Source organism: Podarcis bocagei (assembly GCF_964188305.1).
Source record: "Podarcis bocagei genome assembly, chromosome: 1".
NCBI classification, from domain to species: Eukaryota; Metazoa; Chordata; class Lepidosauria; order Squamata; family Lacertidae; genus Podarcis; species Podarcis bocagei.
In genome coordinates, this window is record NC_138125.1 from 83002377 (window position 1) to 83024869 (window position 22493).

General features: G+C 42.7%; 1 protein-coding gene and 1 long non-coding RNA gene across 2 annotated transcripts in view; both read right to left on the reverse strand.

The window, feature by feature from the left end:
• Window positions 1-2842: 2842 nt before the first annotated feature.
• LOC308572622 lies at window positions 2843-7635 on the reverse strand. Its single transcript, XR_014001831.1, has 2 exons — window positions 6516-7635; window positions 2843-4518 (listed from the first exon to the last, which is right to left on the reverse strand). It is a non-coding gene; the product is annotated as an uncharacterized lncRNA (long non-coding RNA).
• Window positions 7636-15080: 7445 nt separating this feature from the next.
• DAGLA (diacylglycerol lipase alpha) overlaps window positions 15081-22493 on the reverse strand; it is a 96154-nt gene continuing 88741 nt past the window's right edge. Inside the window, exon 24 of the transcript XR_014009773.1 lies at window positions 15081-15427. The gene's annotated coding sequence lies outside the window, so the exon portion shown is untranslated. The remainder of the gene's footprint in view (window positions 15428-22493) is intronic.

The following is a 22493-nucleotide window of genomic DNA, read 5'->3' on the forward strand; positions in this document are numbered from 1 at the left end:
CTTCAAACCAGCCATGGCATCTAAGCCACAAGAAGGTGTACGGTATGTATATAGGCAGACATCAAAACCCCGAGGTCCATCAACCAGGTGCAAAATAGTTTTTCATGGTGTGGAGCCAACTATTGCAGCCCATGAGCCATACTTTGGAATGACCTGCAGATACAACTACAAACTAATTTTGAATGAGGCAGGCTTTTTGTTGTTGCCATTGTTGGACAATTTCAAGTCAGAACTCGATGACTATATGAATCTATAGATGTTTTAAGAGATTGTAAAAGTTTACATTTCCTCTCTTTCAGATCTGACTTCTTTTCCTTCCCTATTTCTTGGATTTTTCAAGTTGATGTAAGTTAATGACATAAACCAGTGACTTAACAAACAAGCAAAATGGAGGCAAAAAATACTCTACCAACTCTGCTGAAGCTAAGAGCTTCCCTGTCTGTTTCCTCAGTTCAATAAAGCTGCAGCTTTCGGAGGAGCTGTTGCTTCAGCAACAAAGCAGCTCAAAATAGGAATTTAGGAGTCTTCACCCCGCCTTGACTAACAGGCAGACCCTCATCTAGGCAGGTGCTTCTATGGGTTCTTCCCCTGACATCTAAGTAGCCTTATGTGCTACTAACTAGGTACTTTGGAGACAGCTCTGAAGCTTCTGCCTGACTTTCTGACTCCTCTGCTCTTGGAGAAATTGGAGACAGGGAGAAACAGAGACATAGAGAGACAGTGCTGACCAGTAACCCAGGCAACTGCTGTATGGACCTCTAGCTCTCAAGCAGGGATATTTGGAAACATTGGTTCTTTGTGGTCATTGGCAGCATGGTGATCTGCTGGAGGGTCCTGCTCCACTTCTCTGATGTTTAAGGTCTGGCCAAGGCTGAACACTGACACTCCACTATGTACATGCACATGTGCATGTCATATGCGCACACATCTTTGAAGACATATCTTTGCTCATCCAGTGCTTCTTGAATCTGCTCCCAGAGCCAGAAGCTGCAAGAGACACAGAAGCAGCCACAGCCTGCATGAAGAAGCCCTGGCCTGCGAGAGGCAAAGAACTGGCTGCTCTGACAGCCATTTATGAACCACAGTTGTTTCCTCTGAGATCTGTTGTGACTCAGAGATTCAGAAGCAGAGTAGCAATGAAAATAACTAAGGCCTGGGTAGAAACTTGTAAATACTTCCAACCATTCTTTGTAGCTCTTGTCTGTTTTATTATATTTTCCGTATATTGTAAGCCACTTCAAGTAGGCAGGAGAGAAATTCTCATGAAATGCATGTGCACACCGCAAAACTCAACATGGAGAATGGGATTATCACCTTCTATGGTGCTGTGTTGATGAGATGATGATGATGATGATGATGATGATGATGATACTGTAATAAAAGTAATTTTATTATTTATATATCACCCATCTGGCTGGGTTTCCCCAGCCAGTCTGGATAGCTTACAGAATATATCTAAACATAACAAAACATCAAACATCATAAACTTCCCAATACAGGGCTGCCTTCAGATGTCTTCTAAAAGTTATATAGTTCTTTATCTCTTTGACATCTGAAAGGAGGGTGTTCCAAGGGTAAGGTGGCTTGGAATCCAAGCCAAAATATGGTATAAGGGCCTTGCTGAAGTAATTTTATTTTACTAATGCAAATATTGAGATAGGAAGCAAAACGACCTTACACTGACATGCATTTAACACAGAGTAATACTGTAAAAGTCCATACTGTACTCAGTTCAATGGTGGCAAAGGGTTTACTTAGCCAATAGGGCACCCAAACTTCTATATCCAAGTCTAACCTGAAATCAGGTTTACATTGTTGAGAGAAATGACTCAAAGAAAGGACATTATCGTGTGTCTCATGCAACTGCCATAGAGGAAATTCTAATTCTAATTTACTAAATGCAAATAGCATGTGTGGAAATACAGGTAAAAGACAAAACAATGAAAACAAAAATGATTTCAAAATGTCTTATTGTGTTCATTGCTGAACGTTCTACCTTCTGTTTCAGATAAGCCTTGCTGGATCTGGTGACTCACTTCTGCATAGATGTTATGCAAGCGTGCTTGCTATGGTAGAAAGTAAGTCCCAGTAAACTCCCTGCAAGTAGCTTCCGAGTAAATAGGTTTAGAATCAATGCAATTAGCACTGGGTCCAAGTTTTTTTCAGAGACATCTCCCTAATGGTGCATCTTTGTCAGTCAAATCTATTCAGATATATATTTCAAAAAAAAAGAAAGGAAGGAAGAGGGGGGAAATTGCTACAGACTTTAATTTTAACTTGGGTTTGCAAACCCTCTAAACTTTCTCCCTTTTTTCTTCTGAACAGGCCGGGAGAGGATTAATATTTCTGTTTTTCTCCAGATGTGCTCACAATCAATAATATAATGCCTCAAACACACACACACATTACAGTATCTAAATGAAGTTACAGTTATCTGACCACAGTTAACCAAAGGCAGAGGCCCTGCCAGGCAAAGACTGTGGGCCCATTCTCTTCTGGGCAGATAAAGCACACAATGAGGTTTTGTCCAGCCCCACAAACCAATTCAGAATGGCAGATTCTCTTATATATATAAATATATTTTTCTCTCTTGCACAGCTGTGCAGTGACCAATTCTTCTCCAGGGAGGGGGTGAGAGAATGGGAGGGGGCTGAGGTTTGGGGAGAGTAATAGGACTATTCTTTCAGGATTGGAAAGCAAAAGCTCAGCAGCCTTTTCCAACCCCCCCCTCCCCGCCCCACCACCCCAACTCTTTCTGCTAAGACAATTGTTATCCTTTACCCTTTCCCTTCCTCTTCCCTCCCCATGCCCTTCATAGAGACACATTTCAGGCAGCCGGGGAGGAATCAAAACATTTTTGTTGGTTTATTCCATTTACAAAACCGAATTCAGTACTACCATATCCAAATGTTTCCCCAAATCAAGAAATGGGGGGATGTAACAGCTGGTTTCTGTTCTCTTTATGAATCCGTGAAACGAAGTCTTTAATTCCCTTGAATGTAGGGGAAATGACACTCGCACTGCAACCCAGGGCCATAAAAATGTGAGACTCTCATAAGGAGAAAAGAAAAAAGAAGCCTATCTGCATCCTATGGCTGTAGTTTCCCAAAGAATATTTAAATAAGGAACTTTGCCCCCCAAAATTGAGTCTTTGCACCCAAACATCATGGCTGTACACATGTTTATTGATATTTTAAAAGTATTCTAAACATTCTTGGAGCAAGACTTCCTTTTGCAGAAACCATGCTCATCCCTGATCAGCAAGCCTTGTTCTTCTCTATATTTAGCATTCTAGCTTTAATTATTTCTACTGGCACACTGACACAGCTAGAAGTTATTCAACAACCCCAGATATTTTTCCTCCTTTCTCAAATCGTGTTTCATAAGGGGGCTCAATTTACAAGTTGCAAGTTTTTTGGCTGCAGTGCTATGAATAGTTATTTATGAATAAGCCCCTCTTATTGTTATTTTTAAAGCATGCACTGTTAAGTCGAAAGTATGTGCATAAGCCCCATTGAACTTAATGGGATGTTAGTCTTAGGATTGTACTGCATCCTGCCCCCATGACTTCTTAAGTCTTCCTTTAGTTCTGAAACTTCTTTTTGTGTCACCTCTGATATAGTTCTTCAGATACATTCATAAGAACGGAAGCTTTCTTATGCATATTTATTGTACAAAGCTGTATAATGTGATAAGTGGAGTCACAGGGTTGTATCCAACAGTGCCGTTCCACTCATGCAACCATCTTCTGCTGGCGCAAAATAACTTTCCTCTCCTCCAACACCCTCAAAAAGAAAACGGAAGCCAGCACAAGGACTCCCACCAGCGCACTGGGACTTCCTCCTCGCTCCTCCTGAAGATTCAACATAGTGCTAAGGAATGACCCTTCACTCGCCTTCCCCCATGTGCTGTTCTAGAGATTCTCCCAACCTTCCAGAGTGGATTGGGGAGAGGCATGGGCAGAGGGGTGGAAAACTATGTTGTGCTGGCTTCTGCTAACAGAACCAGGTACAGTGGTACCTTGGTTCTCAAACTTAATCAGTTCCGGAAGTCACTTCCAAAACCAAGGCACGCTTTCCCATAGAAAGTAATGCAAAATGGATTAATCCGTTCCAGACTTTTAAAAACAACCCCTAAAGCAGCAATTTAACATGAGTTTTACTATCTAATGAGACCATTGATCCATAAAATGAAAGCATTAAACAATGTACTACAATCACACAATCAATCAATCAATCAATCAATCAATCAGTAGATGAGCTGGTTTCCACACAGTCACAAAAAAAGAGAGAGCAAAAATGCAAAATAAATAGCAAAAACAGACAGACCTCAGTGTAACATTCAAAACGGAAGTGCGGCACTCAAACCGGAGCATGTTCGGATTCCGAAAAAAGTTCGCAAACCGGAACACTTACTTCTGGGTTTGCAGTGTTTGGTTCCAAGTTGTTTGAGTACCAAGGCGTTTGAGAACCAAGGTACAACTGTAGTTGAATCTGGCTCCATGTCTTTTATTGGCTACTGAAATAATAGCCAAAACGAAAACAAACTACAGAGGGAAAAATCATGGAACTCTTTTGTGTTTATTTGAATCTAAATCAGACTATTAGTCTGGTAACCCAGAATTGTCTGTTCTTTTGACTGCTCTGGTTTTGCAGGATGTCAGGTGATAGTCTCCCCCAGCCTTGCTACCTGAAATGCTTTTTTTGTTTCTCTGTTATATGGCAGAGAGTGAGCTTGGGACCTTCTACATGCAAGGTGGAGTGGTGGCCCCTCCCCATAAAACACTAAGGGCCAAATAACATGTGACATTTTCAATGTGGTTGACCCTGGAGTGCAACGTTAGTCTTCAGCCAAAGCTCCCAGAGCTGCTGTGCTCCGATGGAGAACAGCAGCTGTAGGGACCAACTCTGACCAGGATTATAATAGCATGGGGAACCAAGGGCAAAGCTCCCTCCGCCCCAGTGCCATGATCTCGATTCTGCTCAGGGCTCCCCGTGGCAGCAGCTTGTAAAAGAAAAATCTTGCACACCAGGGGTATCCACGTGACACATATTTTGCAGTTATCTGGATCTTGCATCTCATGACAGAGGAGTTCCTTGAAGTTTTATACAGGGCTTTCCTCTGCTTGGACAATAAACCAGTAAACAGATGTAAAGAATAAGTCTCTCAATATAAAGCGTGAGTTATGGCTCTGATTAGAAACGGTCAATGATAACAACATTTTGGCTGCGAAAGAGACACTGGCCATAATCCAGCAGAGACAGGCGCCCTTATGCTCCACCAATTTCAGTTTTGTCTGATGTGTGACAGTAATATAACCACATAGCAGATGCAGGAGGAGTGTGGGTGTTTGGGACACAGCAGAGCCTCTCTCCCACCCCCACCCTGGTCCTTTACTGAGCCTTGAGATGTCAGATATGATTGCCACAACAAGCTGCTTCGGGGCTTCTTTGTATGAAGTGCCGTATTTTTCGCCCCATAGGACGCACCGGCCCATAGGACGCACCTAGGTTTTTTTGGGGGGGGAATAAAGAAAAAAAAAATATTCCCCCCCAGGTGCGGGGGCGGGGGAAGCCCCCAGAACAGGCTGCAATCCGCAAGCCGTGGGAGAGCTTCGCACGGCTCTCCCACGGCTAGCGGAGTGGAGCGCTGCGCGAAGCCCGAAGCTTGGGGCGTGCTGAGCTCAGCACCCCAAGCTTCTGGGTGCAGGCAAGCTCTCCGCTAGCCGTGGGAGTGCTGCGTCTCCCACGGCTAGCGGATAGCTTCCTGAAGCCTGGAGAGCGAGAGGGGTCGGTGCGCACCGACCCCCCTCACTCTCCAGGCTTCAGCGAAAGCCTGCATTCGCCCCTTAGGACTCACACACATTTCCCCTTCATTTTTGGAGGGGAAAGAGTGCGTCCTATATGGTGAAAAATACGGTAATGTTAATGCAGCATTCTTCTTATTATCAGATAATACATATGAGAGAAGATGCAGTTTGTCATCATTTGATGCAGCAGGTAGCCTTAATGCCCTAAGACCACTAAGTTGTTCACTCCTAGGTCATTGACATTTTATTGGGTTTATTGGCTGTCGTTGCAACAACATTTATGTAATTTGCAGCCAAGATTGCTCTCTTCCTGATGAATGGTGCCAACATTTATGGATGCATGGGTGAGAGAGAACCACCTGCTATTCTCCTGAGGCTGATTGACCCACCCGTATCATACGAGTCCCGGTAGTAGCTACTGAGTAGCTGGTGAAATCTGCCTTGTGCCAAAGGCAACACTTCTGTTTATAGAACTGGTGCCAAGGTTTACAGAGAAATGCAACAATATGCTTTTCTACCAGTAGGGCTCCTAAATATGCATATTTAAAGTTCAACTATTCTTCTCTGAACTTCGATGATATGAAATTAGGTACAATGGTCTAGCGCATCCAATTATTTCCATTCTTTGGGAGTCTTTCCTTTTCCCGCCAAAAGAAATAGTGATCATTTGAGGATCTTAATTAAAGTCAGTGGGAAGTCAGCTTACCTTTAACAGTCAGGCAGCATTGCAGCCTGGGGACACCAAACTAAGGAGGATTGCAGCCTGCCTGCAGATCAGCCAATTGCAGGCAAGCATATGCAGCAATTCCCCAGGGGGGCGGGCCCAACTGGCTAACGGGCGTCACTTGGGCCCACTCCGGGGGGGGGGGGATAAATTGAGGCCTGCCCAGGCCTCCTTCCCAGTTTGTCGTCACACACCTTGGTGCCCACTTTGTCTTTGAAATTATGTGTTAGCATGAGGGACTGAGGAACAACTAGATTTTATATTTTAAGAAATAAAGGAGCAGCTGTCCTGCATTCTGCAACCTGCCTTGCATGTGGTGAGGGTCCTCCAGTTATATCTGTGCCACTTCTCTCTCAGCCCATCTTAAATACTGTTGAAAACTCCAGGCTTTAGGTAATACCATAATTCCCACATTCCCCACCCCTTTGTTGCTGCCCCTGTTTTGTTTTAATGTCAAGCCTAAGGAAGAGTCTCGGGAGCTGAAGAGCTGGCTCACAACTTGGGGACATTTTGATTGGCTTTTGAAAAAGATATTACCATATTGGTGCTTGTGGGTTTTTCCCTAATGGATCATTGTGGCTACCTACATTTTTTGTCTGCTTTCCACAGCAACAGGCAACTTTATAGTAATTATCTACCTAAATTTTATCCCACATATCCTTCAGAAAGGACAAGGTGTCATCTCTATAGATCTCTTGTCACTATGTCCATTTTAACACCTATTTTCTGTAGGCTGTGATAGTAACTCAACCTGATATCAGCATCTGCATTGTCACTGCAAAATTCTGGGAACATCCTGTAGTTTTTACATGATAAATCTCCCACTGACTCTTCAGTTAACTGAAAAAAGCTGCTCCTATAATTGTGAGGCACTGGACATTACATACATCAAATGCAAATTTGACCAGTGTGATTCCAGCTCTAGAATTCCATGAATCTATTATTCTTTGTACCAGCAAAGCTGCCTAACACATGTGAAAAGGTGCAGTTTTCAGAATTAGGTGTATTTTGTTTATGACAAATGTTTTTGCATCATTTCACAAGCTGGTGTTCAGCAGCAGAATACTTGCAATTAGTTTGTAGCCAGGAAACCAGATAACTGCAAGTCTCTCTCTCTCTCTCTCTCTCTCTCTCTCTCTCCCCCCCCCCCCCCCCGTTCTTATATTTTGGTCTCTCACACAGTTGGCCCAGCCTCTCACACAGACATCGTTGGAAGAAGAGTTCTTGGGCATTTAAGAAAAGTTAGCCTCACAGCTGAAAAGTCCAGTTTCTACTTGAGATTCACTACGTATGCCTATTTAGTTGTGTATTGCTAAGAAAATACCACCATGGCGATGTACAGGAATTTGGCCAGAAAATAGCTAAGGCAAGAGAAAGCTTTCAGTAAACAATGTTCATGCATCTGGTTCATTGCAACTGAATGTTGCTTTTGCAAGTGGCACCAAGGCCAATATTTGAATGCTTACTGTTCCTTAGCTAATCACCAGCACCTCATTGGTCAGAAGTGAAATACATTTTAAAAAACTGCTTGCTTTTGTTCTCAGTGCTGCACTGACAACATTCAGAAGTGACAAACTGAAGGATCATACTATTAATAGTACCATTAATATACCTAGCCTCTGAGCTCTAGGAAATTGCATGGGCAGAAGCACAATGCAATGTGATTATGCAGACAACAGCAGCAGCAGAAGAAGGAAAGAGCGCCACCTGCTTGCAAGACGAAATATGATCAGTACTTGTCACATTTGCAGTCCGTGGCATGGAGAGGGCCGTATCACATACTAAAGTTTTTGAACATCTGCATTATTTATCCCCAAATAGTGAAACTGCCACGGGCAAAGTAACCTTGAGGGTTGCAGCACTTAGCCTCATTTCCAGTCATAGTGCCGCTCCCCATGTTCAGAGGTGGTACGCCTCTGATTACTAGTGGCTGCTAGCAAGTAACCAGGGGAAACTGTTTTTTTAAATGCCTTGTTCCAGGCTTTTCAGAGGCATCTAGCTGCCCACAATTGGAGACAGGATGCTGGACCAGAGAGACCCTTAGCATCTGTCCAGCAGTTCTCTTCTGATGTTCTTTATATGCTTCCCATATAATAAAACAGCAATGTGCAAATGAATCTATAGAATGCGAGTATGGCATATACCACTGAGAGTTTTGTCATTCTTTTCTATCATTCTACTCATTATATTCAGATATCAGACACAGCTTTGAATTCTTGCTAAACATTTGAGATATTTTGTTAGGGTTTTTCTGTTCTTTGCAAGCCCTCTGCCCTGCCACATGAGCATTGTTTTCCTACTGGTTTTAATATTTAGATTTTAATGGGGTATTATTACTATTATAAGGGACACGGGTGGCGCTGTGGGTAAAAGCCTCAGCGCCTAGGGCTTGCCGATCGAAAGGTCGGCGGTTCGAATCCCCGCGGCGGGGCGCGCTCCCGCTGCTCGGTCCCAGCGCCTGCCAACCTAGCAGTTCGAAAGCACCCCTGGGTGCAAGTAGATAAATAGGTACCACTTACCAGCGGGAAGGTAAACGGCGTTCCGTGTGCTGCGCTGGCTCGCCAGATGCAGCTTTGTCACGCTGGCCACGTGACCCGGAAGTGTCTCCGGACAGCGCTGGCCCACGGCCTATAGAGTGAGATGGGCGCACAAACCCCAGAGTCTGTCAAGACTGGCCCGTTCGGGCAGGGGTACCTTTACCTTTATTACTATTACTATTATTGTAGTTGGTTTTTTTTTACACGCAGCCACTGCATTTGCTGTGTTGCTATCGCGTGCCAGCTTAGGATCATTCAGTGAAGGTTGGGCTTATAAATCCAACAAGTAAATAAATATTGCTTGTGCAGAGAGTGTGTGGCTGCAAAGGGTCTGCAGAGTTCTAAATGACACAGGGAATCTGCACAGGTAGAAAAGGCTCCCCACTTTTTATTTATTTTATTTTTATAAAAGATTTCTTAGTTTACAAAAATATGTACATTGTCTCTTTTTCCAGTTGTGTTTTCTACAGTTCAGTTTCATTTGCTGTAAGACATTAGTGTTGCATGCAGTATTAGGTTGGGAAGAAAAGAGGTGGAGGGGGTGGGGTGGGGTGATATTGCTTCTTCTACTTAAGTGTATGTGTGGGGTTTTGTGTCAGTGTCACTTATATGGGTTCTCTTACTATTCACTTGTTATATTTCCTTGGTGGTGAGAGAGGTTGGGGTTGGCCTAGGGTGTGGTTGGGTGTCTTTGATTGGCGGTAGTGAGATTTGTTTATGTGTGTGAGGGGGTGGATTTTTGGATCAGGTTAGCCAGATTGATTTGTATGCTGTCGGCAGATTCTTGTGATTGTCTTTTGGGCTGTGTATGTGATAAAGGCAGCACTTTTTAAATGTATTTTTAATCTCCTGTTGGAAGCCACTCAGAGTGGCTGGGAAGACCCAGCCAGATGGGTGGGGTATAAGTAATAAATTATTATTATTATTATTATTATTATTATTATTATTATTATTACTACTACTACTACTACTACTACTATTAAGGGGAGCCATACCGGGGTGAAGGCATCATCTTCTATTTGTCCCCATGTCAGTTTCAGTTTATTGGTTAGTTTTTCTAGTAAGGCTGTTTTTCATACTATTTGATACCATTGGTCCATGTTTACTCCTGACAGTTCTCGCCAGTATCTGACTATGACGCTTCTGGCTGCTGAGAATAAGTGGGTTATGAGCTCTTTATAATGTAAGTGGGCATTGTTATCTTGGAAGATATTCAGTAGGGCCAGTTCTAAGGTGATTTCTAATACCACATACCACATGTGGAGGTATGTGCCTGTGGAGGTGCACCCTCTCCGGCATTTTGGTGAGGCGTATCAATGCTAGTTTCTGTGGTGTTAGGTACCATCTGTAAGTGAAGATTCCCCACTTCAGAGGTTCTCTGGCAACAAGTGACAGGCCAGGACGGGTTGTGCAACTGTGAGATAAATGCTAAAACCTTTGCATCCATGTCACCTTTTTGCAAGAGTAGTATGAAGCATGTGAAGAGGGCTATAAACTGACCCCCTACTCCAAACTAGGGGAGTATGTAAAATGTAATGTTACGTTACACAATTCGCGACTAGAACTCAAGACGAGAAGGCAGAAAATGAGGCAGAATGGCTGGCACAGCAGTATCTTCAACTGCAAACCACGCCCCCTCCAAGCCGCCCGGTTGGGCGCTTACCTGTGGGCGCGGTGCGCCAGCCAGGTGAGTGGGGCAGGGGGCATAATGCCCCCTGCATGACACAGTAATCACGTCCCGCCCACATCATCTCCCCTCTTGGAGGAGGAGAGGCTTTACGTTACACAATTCCAGTTGTTTTGCTGATTTTGTATCGTTCTTAATATATTTGTTATATTTTGTGTTTTTGATACATGGTGGCTTTTTAGCCACTGTGAAAGTCTTAGTATTGGTCAGAGTAGTGGGAATAGCATTTTTTAAAATCAAGTCAAGCAAGAATTTTGAGGAAGCATATCCTTTGGAGCCTTTGGGAGAAATCCTGGGCCCTGAAGGATTCCTGCTTGCCCTCATTCATTTGCTTGCTGAGCCAGAGTGGTTTGGAGTGGCTCAAGTGCATAGCTGCTCCAATGCTTTCCTCCCTTGTCCTAAAGACCAGACAGTAGAGTGTGCAGCTTAGTGGGAGGGAAATCCTGATCGAAATGGACCACTGTTGAAGCCGAGAGCCCCCTTAATTCCTCCTCAGAGGTTTCCCTCCACTGCTTCAGGACTTGGAAGGGATTTATCGTGATTTTAATATTCTGTTGGGAGACACCCAGAGTGGCTGGGGAGGCCCAGCTAGATGGGTGGGGTATTATTATTATTATTATTATTATTATTATTATTATTATTATTATTATTACTGGTATTCTGCTAGAGGACTGAATGGCTTGGAAAATCAGATGAGAAAGGTCTCCCTTTCCACTTTGTTGTTGATCAGTATGTTTAGAAGTTGCTGTGGGTGGGGGGAGCTTTTGACTTCCCGTCTGAAAAGCAGTTCCCTTGTTTTGCATCGGAAGCTGCTTTTTACACCTTCCTAAGCAGCATCAGAGGAACTGCAGTTAAAAAGGGTGTTCAAAGTCCTCCTGGAAACACACCTAGTTTCAGCAGCCTCCCAAGTGCCCAAGCCTATGCAACTCCCATGCTGGTACTGTGGGGCTCTGTCAAGCCCCAGGCTTATTGGGGAGCTCCAGGCAAGGAAACAGGCCCAGAGACAACGGGTAGAAATGGTGCAGGTCTTGTGAAGGTGACCAAGCACATAATCGTGCCTTCCATGGTGGTTCAGTGAGCTTTTCATAGTGGTATCAGGGTTGCTTTGCCTACTGTGTTTAGGCCAGCCTTAGAGTCCTCTGGTGATTTTGCAAGACATTTTGAAGACAAGATAGTCCATCGCTGTGTGGACTGGAGTTCCACCACTGATACCATGTCTGTTGTGCAATGCACTACTATCCTGTGCGGGTTTTGTTTGTTTGTTATTGTTGCCTGCCTAGCACATGCTCTATTGACCCATGCCCATCTTGGCTGGTTTATGCTAGGTATGAACGGTTGACTGGGTGAATTCAGGGTGTGATGAATGCTTTGTTGTGTGATGAGGTGGTGGTTGTGGTGCTTCAGTTGCAGATGCTCTGACTGATGGCGTTTTTGAAGGACTGGAAGAGTGCAAGTGTTGATTCTCCTGGATCTCTCCTTGACTTTTGTTAGCATTAACCATGATAGTCGTCTATGGATTAGGAGCTGTGGTTGATCTCAGGTGCCACAGGGCATGCTTTTGTCTTAAGTGCTACTTAATATGAATCTGCTGGGGTAGTTTGCTCTACAATTCTATGACTAGAGATCCAGGTGACCTGTGGCTTGGATCAGCTATTCCCAAATTCAGTGATCCACAGAGTTAAGACTACATGGTTTTCGTTTTTGATGTATTTTGTATTCTCATTTTGTATTTTTCTGTGGCGAACCACCATGGGATCTTTGAGCCCAGAGCGGTATACAAATTTTAACAACAATGACATCATTTTACACAAGTGTCCCAAAATCTGCACTGGTTGCTTATTAGTTAGCAAGCCAAGTTCAAGGTTTCAGTGACATTTAAAGTCCTAAACAACCTGGGTCTACAATCCTTAGTGGACCACCTCTTAGTTTTTAAGTGTTTGTTTTGTACACCACTCATTTTTATTTATAAGATATAGTTGTGTTTTGCTTGTATTTATTTTGAAGTAAATTTATTTGAATATTGAACTTTGTTCTATTGCTTTCATGTAAACCACTCAAGAGATGCTTATGAAATTACGTGGTGTATTTTTAATAGATGTTTTATTACAGGAGAGTCAGTAGCTTATTAAAGAACTTTTCTCCTTATGTTTGCCATGAGGAACATTGTCTCCTTAAGCTTACAGTTTCAAATGGTAGACTGGAGAGGTTACCCACAAGAAAGTGCCAGTCTCTTGTGTCAACCAACAATTGTGAACAGATCTCCTACTGAGGAGCCACACAATTTGCCATTTGGACATGGCAGGCTAGAACACCAGGATATTGTGCCGTGGTTTGCATTAGTGCTATAACTTTGCAAGGAGCAGTATAGGAACAATTTGAGATATCAAAAGGCAAACTGAACTGCATCAAGATCCTTGTAGCAGATAGACACAGTCTTACCAAGATTATATAGGAGTGTGTGAGTATAAAAGTGGATGTCAGACCAACAAGGCAGCCTCATATTCTTGTCTGAATCAATGCACCCTCAGACGAATTTGTTTCCCCATTTTAGTTTTGTGTTGCTGCACACCACCTTCTTGCTTTCTTCTGTCACTAATTTGACCACCCACCCACCCCTGCTATTGGGAGTAGCTGTGTGCCATTCTGCCCACAGGTTTATACTTTGATCTAGTGCTGGGGTTCCCAAAGTTTCTAGCTCTGGAGTTCACTTGAGACAACTGAAAATTACTGAGGCCCACCAGCCACAAAATGGGGGACAGGCAGTCACAAAATGATGGCAGATGGAGGCAGAGTTTGGCATAATCAGCTGGCAATTACTAATGTCACTTTCTATTGATATCTAATCAATGTTCGGGAATTGCTTTTCTAAAACACCAAAACACTTTTCTTGTGGCAACATTCTGTAGCTCAACTATATTCAGACATTTGCTCCAGAGGCATTGTGACAGCCTTCCCAATTCACAGGCTGTATGTAGAGAAAGCTTTTTCTTCTGTATTTTTCTCTTCCTACCTCCATGGGTCTCTCAACATATTTTTACCCATCTCCTGTGATTTATTCTCCCATTCTTCTTTCACACTCAGTACCATATCCTCACCCCCCACAACTTCCAGTTTCTTTCATCTTTTCTCCCTGGGCCTTTTACATTTTTTCCTCCTAGAAGTTCCCCTCTCTTATCCAATCCCTTTCTATTCCTCGGTGGCTTATCGGATGATAACAGCAACCACTTCCTTCTCCGTTTCTAATTTCCTTCACCATCTTCCCTGGCCCTTTCATCTCAGAGAAGGGAGACCTTCCTTCACTCCTTCCCCATCTCCTGGGCATCTTTACAAGAAACTGCTGGTGATAGCACTGATCCAGCCAAAAGGCTGTGGTATGGCTAGGGGGAAGGGCAGATAAGTGAGGAAGCACTGGACAGATTGTGGCACAGAGACCCGCTAATGGGTCCCAGCCCAGTTTGAGAAACACTAGTCAAGAGAATTTGATGGCTCAATCCTGTGCACACAGTTGTAAGCCCTATGGAATTCAAAAATACTTACTTTGAGCAGACTCATATAAAATTGTATTGTTGGACACGTCCTGTCGTTGAGAAGTCTCCCTTACCTTACTGGCAAATTCTTTTGGCAGTATTGATGTCCACGCTTGATCATCAACATTAGTACAGTGGATCAAGATTTCTCTTTCACTGTATGCCATGCCTGTGTGCTATAGTGCAGTGAGGGATGTGAAGCTATCTGTGATGGATGCTTTAGTTGAGATTCCTGCATTGCAGGGAGTTGGACTAGATGACCTGCAGGGTCCCTTCCCACTCTACAATTCTAGGATTCTAAGCAGTAGAAGCAGCACAAGATTTGTGTGCATTTAAAATGGAGCGCTGCATGCACTGGTTAATTCTGGAAGAGCTAATTTTGAAGGTGGCAAAGAATCAGGGTACAACAGGTATGTGCGTGGATATGGAAGTGTATTGGCCATGAGCAATGCACTGTGTGGAGGCATTTAAGACAGAAGATACCAAGATAGCTCTGTTGATACTTTCATCTCAATGGCTTGATGAATCACAGGACTACAGCAGCCAAAGGAGAACACTGGAAAATCCAGTAGCCTTGTGAAAATAAGCATATGTCCAATGATGACAGCCATATTTTAATGATATCATTTTTACAGGATATTCTGTCTGGGCTTGATTTCCAGGTAAATCCATTGGCCAGTGTGTGTGATTTAGACACTGTTCAAATTCTGCTTAGCTACAGACTCACTGGAATCCATTCTCAATATATCCCAGTCTCAATTCAAGTATGTAAAATGGGAACCATAATAAATCAGAATTGGTGTAAAGTGCAGTTTTAATGTGCAAAGCTAGAATGACAACTTGCCAAGTTAGCATCATCCATTGACTTATCAAAACATGCTAATCCCCTCTTGCTGGAATGAGTTACTAAAACAGAAAAACCTAATTTACTTATGGTTCCATGGATCCATCCCTCTCAGCATTTTGCATCAATCCTCCATAACAGACCTTGTGAAAAATCCATTTGCATATTGTGGAATGTTGGTACTTAGTCTGAGTGCTTCTTTCCTTTGCTGCTGATCTGTTAATAGGTGCATTGTGTTTATTAAACCTGTGCCTGTTATCTTTAGTGTGCTTTTGGTTTTGTGGATTATCCAAGGTACCCTTGGGAGAAAGGCAGATTATAAATATTAGAAATATACTTTAAAAATTAATAGTATTCTATATAGATACCTTCTTTGTACTTGTGCAGATGCAGAAATTACTTACCAGAGGGTTAAGCGCCGTGATCACTCCCTGTCTACATCAGTAACCACATATGCTTCTATTCTACTACTCAAAATTGTGAGTAGCTAGTATTGCTAATGCTTTATCCTGACGGGATGTTAAGGCAGCTACACTGGCTAATTTTACAAAGCCATTTTCACTTTCTTGCACTTTGGAACTCCCTGCCTATTGAGATTAAGCAGGCGCCCTTCACTGAACTTTTTCCAGTGTCTGCTGAAGACATTATTGTTTAGACAAGCATGCCCAGATGTTTAGAAAGTTGAGGTAACTTAGTATGTTTTAGTATTTTTAACTTTGTATATTTCAAAGTACGGTTGTGAATTTTTCTTGATTTTCTTGTTTTCTTTTTGTGAACTGATTTGAGAGGTTTTTTTTAACAATCAAGTGGTGTATAAATTTTATGAAATGAATAAAATAAAAATAGTGGTTACAAAGTATGTTTTCCTTAGTTCACTTTACGTTTGGGTTTGTTATGTGTTGGGCTCCTGTTCCAAATCCCTGGCATGTATGCATGCCCAGCAACATGATGCAAGAAGCAACTTGTGTGCTCCTGTCAAGCTATACTATAGCAACTCACTCAATATGTTTCTTCAAATTGGACAATATATGCACACACTTACCCTAACATTTTCCTGGCTCACAAAAGGCATTTTTATATGCTACCAGACACATACCTGTTCTCAGTACCCAGTTGCAGCCCTGGATGTCTGACAGTTTTAAGCTATGCCCATGTTTATTATTTTAATCATGAGAGATTAAATTTGTAATAAATTGTGCTGCCATTTTAATTGTGATAGTCACTGGCCTACTGCACCAGGGGTTTGTTGACTACCTTTCAGAACAGGATTCTTTTTTAAACAATAATTTCTTACAGCATGTAAATTAATTTGTTTTCATGTTTTTCCACATCAGCCTCTCTTCATTTCTGTGTTGTAGTCCATTTACTTTACCATTTCCAGGTTAGGCTCATCATTATTCCTCATTAAAATAGCTTTAGGCATTTTATCCATTAGTGGCTGGTCCATGTGCTTTGAGTTTATTTAACTTAATGAAGTCTGCAAAGGCAATTTAATACTGTTTCTTATTTACACATTCTTTGCCCTCTTCTCGGATACTGTCAGTTGTGTGTGTGCCTGTTAGTTCTGTGGTGGTGTTTCATCTGTGGGGCAGGCAGTGAATGTTTGCATCTACATTACATACTGTTTGTGCCAATCCAAAGGCAACCATTTTTTCCATGTTCTGTCACCCTCCTGGCTTCTGACACCCAGTAATTGGTTCATTTTTCTGGGCCCTAATGACAACATACCTGGCTGCTACCTTTGTCTCTGCTCCTAACTGAGAGGTACAGTGGTGCCTTGCAAGACGAAAAGAATCCGTTCTGTGATTCTCTTCGTCTAGCGGTTTTTTCGTCTTGCGAAGCAAGCCCATTGACAGATTAGCGGATTAGCGCTATTAGCGGCTTTTAGCAGCTTATCTGCTGATCGGATCAGCTGATAAGCGGCTTAGCGGCTTAGAAAAAAGGGGGGGAGGAAAAAAACCCAGCAGGAACTCGCAAGACATTGTCGTCTTGCGAAGCAAGCCCATAGGAAATTCGTTTTGCGAAGCACCTCCAAAACAGAAAACTCTTTCGTCTAGCGAGTTTTCCGTCTTGCGAGGCATTCGTCTTGCGGGGCACCACTGTACCTGGTTGGCTGCTGTTACATAGCGCTAGACTAGATGGATAGTCAGCTTGATGCATCATACGCAGTTTCTTTTTTGTCTTTAACCATCTCTTTTTGGAATGATTTAACTTCTGCTACAGTGCAGAGGCCCAATTGTGCATCTGCTCTGAAGGTATATAGGGAGTGGGATCTGTTAAACATTCCAACCGTGCTTCAACCACCATGTCATACACTGAGGTAAATAAGGTACAGAACTGTTATATACATATATATTTATATAATATGCTATAATAATTTGTATCTTTCTTTACAGCAATCTTAGTTAATATCTTTCATACATAGGTAAAAAAGTCACATGAGAATGGCACCTGTAGGGTGCTCAGAGTCCCCTACAGCCTCCATGCTGGGGCAGATCAGAGCAGGGATCCAACAGTTAGCATTCCTGGAAGGGGTAAATGAGTGGTTTTGCAAGAAACGGCAATGCACAGACTCTTTGCTGCCTCTCCAGTGATTGCATACAAAGGCTTTTAGAATCCATGAATGGGAACTGGAGGACATCAGGATCAAAGGCATTAGGTGGAGACTTCTCACTTTTCTCCCACAAAAGGGAAGATTCCGATTTAAATAAATCAAGAAGCTGGAATCCACTGGTAAATGCCTGGCTCCAATGTGCTCCAGCAAGAGGGATAAAAAAAGGGAAAAGGATACAAGCAGTGAGGCTTTCATACAGAGAGACTGCTGTAGAAAGAAAAGGAAGGAAAGTAGTTTTCTGTACACAAACCTTGCAGAATAACAAAATAAAATTAAAGTTGGTAATGCCCCTCATATAGGCAAGAGCCCAAGATTTCTTAAGACAAAATTGAGTGCTCCACAACACTGATTCCACATTTAAGTGTGTTCCACTCGAATAACAAGGAAAGTGAGCATATTAGGGTAAAGATAACACTACCTGGGCTGTTGCCCCCTACATATTACTCCAGAGGGCAAGCAGGTAGTTAAGATTACAGATGTACCAATGTAAATTCAAGCTAATTGAAAGGATTCTAAAAGACAACAACATCCCTCTCATCATGCCCAGCATTCTGAAGGCACCATCTGACCATCTATAAGTGGTTGATAAATACCATTCAATAAAGGTGACCATCAGAACTGGGATACAAGATTTTAAAATGACCTTTCCCCCTAGAATTTGAGCAGTTTGGGAGTGACAAGTAAGGGCAGGCTACTACATCATGTTCTTAGATAATCTGCAAGGTAGTGTCCGCCAGCAGGCACCTCTGACATGCTGATATGAACGTTAATGGTAATGTGTGTGGTAGTGCTTTATCAATTGCATCTCCTGTGTGATAGCATTGGACTCACGACACATCCAAACCAGGCAAATACATGACAGACCATGCAGTTAAGTACCAGTAAGTCAGTCTGAATGCTAACATGGTGCCTGGGACTGGGAAGAATCCCTTCAGTAGCATCCCATGCAGCAGAAACTCAGGATCTTGAACATCTGGGCCTCAGATATGTTGTGATAAATAAGAGATACACAAAGCCCCAATAAATGCATTTTTGCCCCAAAATTATGTCAGACATTGTCTAATTGTCTAGTTTCTCCAGAGGCATGAAAAATGAACTCCCTTATGCTAAAAACAAAAAGAGTTAGACAACAAAGGGCCCAGTCATTCTTCATGGATAACTGAAACACGGGGATCAAAGAAGGGGAAATTTCTAATACCCTGGTACAGTGGTGCCCCGCAAGACGAAATTAATTCGTTCCGCAATTTTTGCCGTCTAGCGAATTTTCCGTCTTGCGAAGCACGGTTTAAACGGCTTAACAAAGTCGCAAGACGTTTTCGTCTTGCGAAGCAAGCCCATAGGGAAATTCGTCTTGCGAGGCAAATCGCGGACGAAAAAACCTTTCGTCTAGCGAGTTTTTTGTCTTGCGAGGCATTCGTCTTGCGAGGTACCACTGTACAAATGTCTTCTCTCAATGAGGCAATTGCTCCAAAACTCACTGCAGTACTATTCAGGTGAAGTTTATTTCATTACAAACCCTTATCAAACACAGTCAGCTTTCCTGTTTTCAAGGAAAACTGCTACCAAACATCAGGGCTGGACTATGGAAGTTCTAGATATGCTTTGCAATAATGCGTATACATGTATTGCATGGTCTCACTTCTTCTACATGCTGCTTTCTGGCTTGCTCCCTCACTCGCACAGATTACCAATTAAGATAGTCAACAATCTCATCCAATAGGATGACTTCTATATATGCCACTGGTACTGGGGAAAGCCTGCTTTAGACAAATGAGGCATTGCTATTGGCACTTGTTAAGACAACCTGAAGGAGGAGAGGACACTTGGGAAATTTGGCAAAGCCTAACATCATGGAAGATGAGGACGTATCTCCTTCACATAACAAGAGAAGCAACATGACAGTACAAGGAGAGAAAAGAATGAAAGCACTTGACACTGTGTCCTTTCCTTGCATCTCAAACTAACAAACAAAGGCACAACGGAAGTGTGGGAAACAAGAGAAAACAACACAAACAGCAAGGCAGCAGTGAGCTCAAGAACAGTTGTGTACTGTCTAAAGTAACTTGGGTTTCGTGACATTCAGTATTTTGTTCATAGTTTGCTTCTTGATCTCCCAATGAAATGATGTTATCCTGTTGAGTGAGTATGATACTACATAGCTGCAATTTATATAATGGGAAGCTCAATGCCCCAACCCTCTGCACAACGAACTATGGCTAAAAAGAAATGTATCAGACATGAAATATGGTGAGAGACCAAAGATGGAAATGCCATTATGTATACCTAGGGTTGCCATATGTCTAGGAATTCCTGGATATGTCCTGTTTTGGGGGCCCTACATGCCCATCCGGGGGGGAATTTTACATTTTAAAGCAAATGTCCTGGATTTGGTTAAAAAAAGGAAAGTGTGTGTGCACTGGTGGCTCTGGTTCAGGCAGCTAGGGCAGCCTGTGCTCTGGTTCAGGCTTGGTTCTGGTGCTGGCAGAGGGGCCATTGCCCTAAAAAAGCGCAACAACTTTTTGTGTCCAGATTTTTACCTCTTGAAATATGGCAACCCTAGCATCAGTGAAATAGTACTAGCCCCCAGAAACAGCTACTTGAAAACTATTTATACAGGCATCTCCCCACTTACGCACGTTCAACTCATGTGTGACCGTATATATGTGCAGTGCTGGGAAATAATTAAATAACTTGATTTAAACTGCAAAAAGGCACAGAAAGTGCAAAAATGGCCTGAAAAGAGTGGGGAAAAGTGCAAAAATGGCGCAAAAGAGCAGTGCCATCAGCAGCAAGTGAATATGAGCCACAGCCAAGCACATGGGGGCACTGGTGTTTACATACACACCCTTGCCATTCTTTCCACATCGTCCTCCAGCAGTGAAGACTGAGAGCCATTGCTACCATTCATGCCAGTCTGGAAAGTGCTGCTGGTTTTTTAAAGGGTTTTCAGTGGTTTCCAAAGGTTTAAAGGGCATTTACAGGCTTTTAGGATGGTGTTCCCCACTATACATGATTTCACATATATGTGTGGTATCCTGGGATGTAACCGCCACGTAAGTGGGGAGCTGCCTGTACTTCTAGACCATTCTAATTCATTATAATCATCATGTGACACAGTCACTGTTTTCCATTTTACAGATGTGAGTGAGACACAGAGCACAAGCTGACTAATATGGGCCTTGAATCTAGTTCTCACAGATCTTTCTTTAACTCTCATTGGATAACAGTGCCATAATAGGAGAATCTTCTACTTGAACATGTGGTAGCTTTACTTTGTATATACCACAATTCTTTATGAACAGCTTCTCAGATTTGAAAAACTAAACGAAATCATGCACTGCAATCCTGAATGAAAATCAGATTAACAGCTGCCTTATACTGAGTCAGACTACTCACCCATCACTGTCTTACACTAAGAGGCAACAGTTCCACAAGTTTTTCAGCCCTGCTACCTTGAATTAGAGAAGGCTGGAATTGAATCTGGAACCTTCTGTATGCAAAACATGTGATTCCCCACTGAGTGAAGGGTGCATTTTTGTCTCCATGAAAAGATCCCTACCACTTCATTCTGCAAAACAACAACATGGAAGACCGAAGATATAAATAAGCTGGTCACACTCCCATAAATCTGCCTCTGCCAGAGTAAACCATAGTGGGCTGGATGGAACAATAGTCTAAGTATAAGGCAGCTTCAGATGATCAGATATGTAGGATTTCATCTATAGCACTATATGTGTGCTAGCTCCAATTCTGCTTCAATGGCACATACATCCTACCCTCACATAGTGGGTGAAGGGACATCCAAGTTGTTGCCACCACTCCTTTTAGGCAAGCAGGACTGTTTGAATGATTTAGTGCTAGCTTGTTTTTGAACTAAAAACAGCCAGATGATTGCTCCAGTAGTGAGCTGCAGACTGTGTGTGTGTGTGTGTGTGTGTGTGCGCGCGCGTGTAACCCCATAAGTACTTAAAATTATGCTAAGAGGAAACAGTGTGTTTTTCATAGGTACTATTCCATACATCAGGGGTGGCCAACTCTCAAGAGACTGCAATCCATTTTCAGAATTAAAAACTGGCAGTGATCTACCAGCTTTTGGGGAGGTTCAGCTTTTTTAGGGAGAAAAGCCCCTCACTAAAAAAAGAAGAAGGGGTAAAGTCACTCACAAAAAGATTGTGATGGATCAAAACAGCAGCACAGAGAAAGCTCTGTCTTCCCTTCCAGAGATCATACAACAATGGAGGGCAGGGCGAGGGGCAGGGCAGGAGTCAGTTTTAGCAACACTAAGGAAAGGGAGCCAGAGATCGACCGTGATCTACCAGTAGGACATCCCGGCCATACATATATATGAAACTCATGCAACCACATTTCATGTGGCAATCAAAATAACTATAAATATCTAGCTGGGAGAAGAATCACATTTCCCAAGCACAAAATGCTGAAGAGTCTTGAGTATTGGGGAAACACAGCATCCCTGCAATGTTAGCATTCCACTGGACGAAGTCCTTAGCTTTGAAATGTGGAGAAGGTTAGACAACCTTTTGCAGCAATGAGATGCAGCCTGTGCTAACCAGGATGAAATGTTGGAGACATAGGAGATGTAACATATTTATCAACAGGATAATCAAGTAAGGAAAAGGTACCGAGCAGAATTAAATAGGAAGTGCCAAACAGAGTTGAAAAGGAGAGAACTTATAAAAGCTATTACCAGAGGTTCTGGTTTTAAGTTCCCACTCCCCAAATTCAACGCATGT